The following is an 8,173-nucleotide window of genomic DNA, read 5'->3' as shown; positions in this document are numbered from 1 at the left end:
AAAGACGTGGGAAAGTCAGACCTGTGGTATTATCTTAGCACCACCACCATCTGTGAGCCACGATAATTATCAGTGCAGCGGGAAGGTTTATGGAGCACACACCGCTGAGAGTTGGATTCCATCCCTCCCTCACCCAGTCCCTATGCTAACCTCATCCTGACTACCTAGAGATGGAGATGAGTATTTAGGAGATAATGAAGGTTAAATGAGGTCCTAGGGGTGGGGTTTCGGTCAAATAGGATTCGTGTTCTTATAATGATCACCTGAGAGCTCAGTCTCTCCCAAGCGAAGTCACGTGGAGAAGGTGGTTAACTGAAGCCAGGAGGAGAGATGTCACCAGGAGCTGAACCCTGCTGGACCTTTGATCTTGGGCTTTCCCATCTCTAAAGCTGTAAGAAGGTACGTTTCTGTTATTTAAGCTGCGCTTACCCTGGTACTTAGTCAAGGCTGCATGGGCTGAGGGTGACAGCCGCTATGCCAGGCACTGTTCCTGTCACTGTGTGCCTCATCTTGCTCAACCTTACAGCAGAGCCAGAATGCCAATGCTGTTAGCATCCTTGTTTCACAGTTTAGAAATGTAGAAACAGTGGCTACTGCGTTTCACACACTTGTTATGTGTGTGGTACTGAGTTTAGCACTTTGCATTTATTTTCTCATTGAAGGCTCTGAGCGTACCTACAGATATGACCATTTATACTCATTTACAGAGTTAAATTAGCTTGCTCAAGACCACAGGGCTCGGGGGGTGGAGCTAGGATTCAAATGCAGGGCGTTCTAATCCTTGCCACCTATGTGGGCAAGACAGTTGGCCCAGTTATTCCAGGGCGTGTCCTGTCCTGCCGGCTCGTTTCTACAAGGTTTCTCCTTCCCCAGAAAGAGGGTGATGAATTTCTTCATCCTCCCTCTCCAGGGAATGGCGGGAGCGTCTTGGAACTGAGAAGGGTCTTGCCGGCAGTTCAGAGCTACCTTTCCTAGCTGCACAGCAGCCCCTGAAAGCCTCTGGGGAAGGGATCATTACCTCTGTCCTTTGCGCTTGTGGAGTGTCAAGGGGAAAATTCACTTCCTCTCACCCTCTTCTTCACAGCCTCTACAAAGAAAAGCGTTTCTTCTTTAGTAGTCAAAACAGATGAACACGTAAAGCTCCGAATGGAAGATTGTTAAAGCAATCCACCAGTTGCCTTCCAGCTCACAATCTAAGTAGCCAAACAAAGAGGCCCCTCTGAGTCTGCACCGGAGAAGCCCCAGGTCTGGGAAGTCGTGTACTGGTTGAAGACAGTCGGTCAGAGTAGAGGGAGGAGCCCGAGTCTCATCTACTGGAGAGAGGAGAGATTCCAGCCGTGGCTTTAGCGCGGGCCTCCGTAATCACTTCCGCCGCACCTCCGGCCCGGACACTGAAAATGTAATCACCGGGCTCTCAGGGCACACGGTCTGGGTGGCTGTCACCCAGTTGCTGGGTATAGAAGATACCCTCCCAGAGTCTTCCAGGGAGAGGGAGATGAGATTAGTTTTCTTCAGAGCTACTGCAAGCCCCAGGTAGCCGGCCTCTCCGCACCACCATAATGGGTCAGAGAGGAAAACACAGACTGAAAATAGCCTGAGATTGTGTGAGGAGGCCTCTCACATGCAGAGAGCTGCAGCGACGCTGCGTGTTTCGTGAGGTCTTCACTGAGGTGGGGCTCCATCCCTCAGAGCAGCAGGAGGCAGAGCTGCCCTTGAGGACTTCGAAGCTGCCTCATTCACGTTGGCTCTTCATTCAGCAAAGACACCGAGCGTCTGTTAGGCGGCAGGCATTGTACTTGGCCCTGGGCTGGGAGGTGAACAAACCCAGGGAGTCCTGCTCCTGCGAGCTTCTATTCCAGAGTTAGAGAGAGCCAACACTAGAGAAAAATTAACCAGGCCATTGTGGGAAGTGAGGAGAGTGTTACACAGGAGAAGATTATGCTGTGTACCAGCGTAGTCGGTTGCTGTCATGTTACCCAGGTCTCTCCCTTCAGGGCTGAGGAATTCAGCAGCAGCTTTGGGCTCTCTGGGCTTGGGACCCAGGACAAGGTACGGCCACCAGGGGACACAGCAGGAGTCCCAAGGAGTTTCAAGTCCTGGCTACCACTTCAGGCTCCTGTTTGGAGGTTGAGGGCAGTGGGGACAAGGAGAATATATTTGTTAACCATGGTGGCCTTTCTTACCGGCTCTGTCTGTAAGTGAGTAAACCCTGTAGCCATGGCCTGGGAATGGTGTGGTGACTGAGGCCCAGGCCCTGCGGGCAAGTGCTCCACCTTGCTGGCTGTTACAGATTACATCTAGATGTCTCCCTAAGCCTTGTGCAATCATAGGCATGTCTTTTGGGACTGAGTGGATCACGGGGCACGGTACCCCTTGATGGATTAAAGTATCCACGAATCGGTAGCTACATGTGCTCTTCGAAGGTGGGGTCTGGTCGGAAGAGGCAGTCCCTGGGGGCCTGGCCTGGGAGGGTGCATCTCCCTCCTGGCTTCTCACTTTCCTCTGTGTCCTGGGTTCCACTCGGGGAGCGGCTTTTCCTCCACTGTGCCCCTTTGCTGTGCTGTTTCTTCTTTAGAGCCAGCTGACCGTGGGCTGTGGTGTGAGCCAAAATGAACCTCTGCTCCTTAAATTGTGGTGTTGGGTATTTGGTTTCAGGTGGAGGAAAATAGCTAAGGCACAGGTGGGGCCCAAAGCCTCTCTGCATGCTCATCCAAGGTGAGGGGAATCTGAAATGGGCAGGAGAGGGTGACAACGGTATTGACCGCAGCCCAGAGGGTGGCTGCAGCCCTGGGGTTGGGTTGTTCTACTAATCTTCCTCTTGTAAATTTGTCCAGAGAAGTGAGCTCCACCAGAATCCCAGAGGAGTTGCTCGTGGGATCAATTAAACACAAAGCATAGGCAGGCATGGTGGCGCACGCCTTTAATCCCAGCACTCAGGAGGCTGAGGCAGGAGGATCACTGTGAGTTCGAGACCAGCCTGGGCTATGTAGTGAGTTCCAGGTCAGTCTCAACTACATAGTGAGACCCTGTCTCAAAAAAAACCAAATAAAACCCCCCAAACCTCCACAAAGCATAGATCTGAGTAGTGCAAGGGATGAGTGTGGCAGATGCCATCAGGTGCCACCAGAATGTCCTCCTGGCAGACATGGGCATTGGTCTTGACTGCTGAGGGTTCTGAGGCTGACGGTTCTCCTCTCAGCTGAGTCGCTGTCTGGAAGCCGCCCGCAGGGAAAGTCAGTGGCCTTGGCTGAGATCTCCCTTCCACATGGCAGGCAGCTCCTCCTGCCTCCCCGCCAGGCCTTCTTGGTGGGACCAGCAGAGGCCCCGGCTGTGACAGTGTCTCCTCTGCTCATTCTGCTTCCTCCACCCCACCCTGCTCACCAGCACCCTGCACTGGTCCTGAACTTCCTGCAAACAGATGTGCACCTTGGAGTCTGGGTCTGGAGGATGCACCACCTTGGTTTGCGTGGCTCTCTCAGGATTCACATGTTAGAAACTAAGTCCCCAGTGCATCTGCCATGTTTTTTTTTTTTTTTTTTTTTTTTTTTTGGTACCGGGATTGAACTCGGGTCCTTGAGCTTGCGAGGCAAGCGGAGGAACCACTGAGCTAAATCCCCAGCCCCTGCCATGTTGTCATAGAGAAGCAGATCCTTGCCAGATGAAGACCCTTGACTTTGATCTTCTCAGCTTTCAGAGCCATGAGCCGAGCAACACAAGGTAGACTCAGGCAACACCCTAAACCATGGGGTGGATCATGGAAGGGAAACGACTTCCTACCATGTGGCCCGAGATGACCTCTCTGATGGGAACATTGGAGCCGAGTCCAGGAACACAGGATGGCTTCAGTTTTGCTAGTGTCCTTGGGGAAAGTGTCTCAGAAACAGCACATAATGAGTACAAAGTTGGTGAGCTGGGATAAGTTCCATGTATTCAAGGAATGGAAAGGTGGCCTGTGGAGCAGTTGTGGTGGCCCGTGCCTGTGATCTCCGGACTCTGGGAGGCTGAGGCAGGAGGATTCCAAGTTTGAGCCCAGCCTGCACAACTTATTAACTTAGCAAGACAGTCTCAGAATTAGGAAAAAAAAATGTTCAGGGATGTAGCTCAGTACAAAGGCCCTGGATTCAATTCCTAATACTGAGAAAAATAAAAAAAAAAATAAAAAAGAAGGCCTTGAGGCAAAAGAACATGAGGAAAATGGAATAAAAGAGGGGCCAGGCATGTCTGTCAAAGATTTATAGGCTCTGATGAGAAGCATGGATTTTATTCTATGGGTGATGAGGGGTCATCAAAGAGGATCGAGTCCAGGAACGATTCTATTTATATTTTACAAAGATCACCCCACTACTGGGAATTCAATCTCAGCAAGACAAGCAGTGACACAGAAAACCAGAGAAAAGCCACCAAGCTGTATGATTCTGGATGTACAAAGGTGCTGCATCAGCCTCTTTGACATGGGTGTGTCTCACCAACACTGCAGAGTCATTTAGCAAATACGATAGTTGAGCACCTACTATATACCAGACACTGTACTAGGCTCTGAGATACAGTAAGATAAAATGATATCCTGAACCTTTAAGTGGACAAACCACAACAAAGTGCCTAGTCGAGTAGCACAAATCTTAACTGGATCACTGGGAACTACATAGAAGGGAAAGAGTCCCCAGAGGAGAGAGTGATCGGGTTCGATGGGCCAGTAGGTAGGAAGCAGCCATTCTGGACAGAGGAAACCGAAAGAACCACAGTATGGAGGCAGAAGTGAGCTCGGGAACACTGTTGATTGATGTCATCTATGGACTGCTCACTAAGACAGGCCGCACGCTGAGGCATTTCTTTCACTGTGATCTTCACAGATGCCAGAAAAAGCAAACATCTCTTTTCTCTTATTTTCCCAGCCAGGAAACTGAGGCTCACAGAAATGCCTGGTCTGAGGTCACATGTCTCAGAAGAGGTGGCTCTGGGTTTCCTTTCATGTCTGTCTGACTCAGAAACTGAATCCAGTGCCCTACAAGGGAACTTTCCCACAGGAGGGGGACAGAGGACAGTGACCCTGGTTACCAAGCTCAGTTTCCTGTCCTCCCCCAGGACAGGCTCGGGGCAGGGCGTGGGGTCAGCTGTGTGACACAGGTCTTGGCTCGGTCTTCACTTCTGTCTCATGAGGCTTTCTTCACCACTTCCACGTCTCTCGTGTGGCAGAGACAGTTAAATGCTTGCCAAGCTCCGGTTTCTTACTGCTGTGTGACCTGGTAAATAACCCACTGGCATCCTTTATTGTTATATGGCTGAGCCATGCCAATGAAGTGTGAGGGGGAGTGGGGTGGTCTGGTGCTTATAAATCTCCTTTTCACATTTGTCTTCCCTTTCTGTGGTCTTGGAAACTATGCACTGAAGACATAGGGAAGGCAGAGTCCCTTCCCCACAAAGCTTGTCCAGGCAATGGTTTTGTTGCTGGAGGCTCATTTTCCTTTTCAGTCTATCTGCCCAGTGACCCATTGGTTCCCAATAAAAGACTTGGCTTTTAAAGCCCTGAAGAGGAATTGTGCAATGCATGCTGTCTCTCCCTGGAAGGAGAACATTCCTCAACTGTCTTAACCTAGCTGGGAGGAAGAAATAAAATGCTGTGGTGTTGAAGCACTATAGGACTGGGTCTGCCTATTTCTGCAGCCCACCCTGCACTAACTCAGACATCTACTTTCTTTTTCTTTGAGTTTTTGGAGACAGAGTCTCACTATGTAGTCCAGGCTGACTGCAAACTCGCAACAATCTTGTGTCGGTTTCCTGAGAGCTGGGGTTACAGAGATGTGCAACCATGCTTGGCTACAGATACCCACTTTCTGCCATGGCTCTGCAGGCTCTAAGTTGTCTTTAAAACATCACCCTGGCCTTTGCTTAAGATTTCTGGAATCCAGGGCTTTAGCTCAGTGGTGCTACTACCTGCCTTGCAAGTGCAAAGTCCTTAGTTCGATCCCTGGTACAAAAAAATTTAAAAAAGATTTTTGGCAAAGAAAAGGGTAATTTGGACCATTTCAATAAAAATAAGATAAACCATGGAGTTACAGATAAAAATCAAAGAGGGAATGAATGGCAACTTCACATTGCTCTTGTTATAGTGGTGATCGGATACCTGGCAATGGAGAGATTAAATAAAGGAGAAAGACAGTGGTAGACGAGTGGCCTAGCATCCGTCAGGGAGCTGAGTTCAACCCCCAGAATGAAGGAGCAGACGGACAAACAAATGAGAAATAGAGGAAACAGGGGCAAGAGAAACAGAAGGAACTAGAAGTACGAGAGGGAAGAAAAGAAAGAGACTACAGAAGTGAGAAGACATGGAAGAGAGAGGCTGCACAGGACAATAGCATATAAAAAGCCTGAACTGGCAACATTAAAATTGAGCCATGCCCACTGCTCTGAGAAGCCAAGATTTCCATAGCATGACTTCCTCAGGTATTTGTCATACTCAACCCAATATACATTTGATTTTTCAAGATGGGGTCTATCTGTGCAGCTCAGGCTGGCACCATACTATTGGCAATCCTCCTGCCTCAGCCTCCTGAGTGCTAGGATGACAAGTGTGCACCATCAGGCTTACCTCAACCTGTTATTATTATTATTATTATTATTATTATTATTATTATTATTATTATTATTTTATTATTTTATTGTTTTTGTTTTCTGAAACAGGATCTTACTCTATGGATCAGGTTGGTCTTGAGTTCATGATGCAGTCCAGGGTAGCCTCAAACCTGGGGTAATCCACCTGCCTCAGCCTCCTGAATGTTGGGATTACAGGCATGTGCCTCCATGCCTGGCTTCAACCCATATTAAAAGGTACTTATGTCCTGGCCTGGGATGGGGTGTAGTTACCCTACCCACTCTGTCTCCTTTTCTCTCCTGCAGCACTCTGGATATGGTATTGTGATAGCTACCTTAGGCTCTGTGTCAAACCTGAGTTTAGTTCCCAACGAAACTCTTAAGAAACAGCATTTCTTCTTGACAGATAGAAAAGAAGAGAGATAAAGGTTATACCACCAGGTGACAACCTCAGTTTCCATACCTTTACATTTGGATTGCAGTGGCTGAGTGCTAATTAGGCTTCCTTGGTTTTTTGCTGTATACTGCCCGCTTTTTTTCCCCCTCGACTAATTTGTTCGAAATGGGTTCTAAAGAAAGCCAGAATGATCCTCAGGATTGGTAATGGGGTGGTAATGGGGAAGTTAGGAGAAATGCGCCCTAGGAGCACTTCTGCTCTTTCAGGCCGTTTAGAAGCGAGGGTGTTTGTCAGGACCACGGACAGCGGCAGGCCGACCGGGACGCCCACACAGGAGGCCACCAAGGTGGTACAATAGAGGAGCCCTAGAAATTCCTAGATAGTTGGTGCCTACCGCCTGCCACCTTATTTAATTATGCAATAATCAGCAACCTTTACATTTTAATTAGGGACTCACTATAATGAAGCCATCCTGCCTGGGCTCGGGGCAGGCCTGCTCGTTCTTTTGTCACTCCGGAAGGGTCTTCGGCACTAATTGGCTGCTTGGTAGCTCGATCGTGACAGGACAAGGCAGGTAGCGATCCCTTGCTTTCCTGCTCATGCAAGCTTTGGTCTCTTTGCCCTCCTCCTCTTTGATTTGCCTAATTAGTGCTAATAATTTAAAAGCTGCGTGGCCCGCTTTGGCTCCTGCTGTCGACGGCAGACAGTGCCATTCCATTAGCAGATATTAAATAGCACTAATCTGTGGTGACACACGGTTGGAGCCGGCTCGCACACGTTCTGGCCTGAGACCCCAGGGCTGCCGTTAGCACGTGGGCGCGCGCACGCGCGCGCACGCACACACACACACACACACACACACACAATCACCCCATTCACTTGATTCCTAGAGAAAATTCATTCGCAACAGTAGCAGCTTAAAGCACTGTGTCTTAATAACTGTTTGAGGTCCCCTTTATTGTGGGCTGGCATTGAAAACCACATGATTTATTCCACATTTCAGGATTTTAATGATTAATTCATGAATGTATCTGTAAGAATGCCAAGGTCTCCGAAATAATGAAAGCCTTTTTTTCCCCCTAAAGTTGTTTGTTTCCATTTCAAATCAAAGCAATCTGTCTGGAACATTCAGCTCTCTCCCCCGTCCCTCCATTCACCCTGAGAAGGAAAAAAAAAAAAAAAAAAACG

General features: G+C 48.9%; 1 long non-coding RNA gene across 1 annotated transcript; it reads right to left on the bottom strand.

Annotated features, from left to right (window-relative positions):
• Window positions 1–268: 268 nt before the first annotated feature.
• Window positions 269–7,790, bottom strand: LOC104865464. The gene is made up of 3 exons (XR_781164.1): window positions 7,443–7,790; window positions 1,019–1,087; window positions 269–389 (listed from the first exon to the last, which is right to left on the bottom strand). It is a non-coding gene; the product is annotated as an uncharacterized LOC104865464 (long non-coding RNA).
• Window positions 7,791–8,173: the final 383 nt, after the last annotated feature.

This window comes from Fukomys damarensis, unplaced genomic scaffold (assembly GCF_012274545.1).
Source record: "Fukomys damarensis isolate Sample0158 unplaced genomic scaffold, DMR_v1.0_HiC HiC_scaffold_32, whole genome shotgun sequence".
Classification (NCBI taxonomy): Eukaryota; Metazoa; Chordata; class Mammalia; order Rodentia; family Bathyergidae; genus Fukomys; species Fukomys damarensis.
The sequence above is the reverse complement of the archived record's forward strand: the minus strand, read 5'-3'. Positions and strand labels throughout refer to the sequence as shown.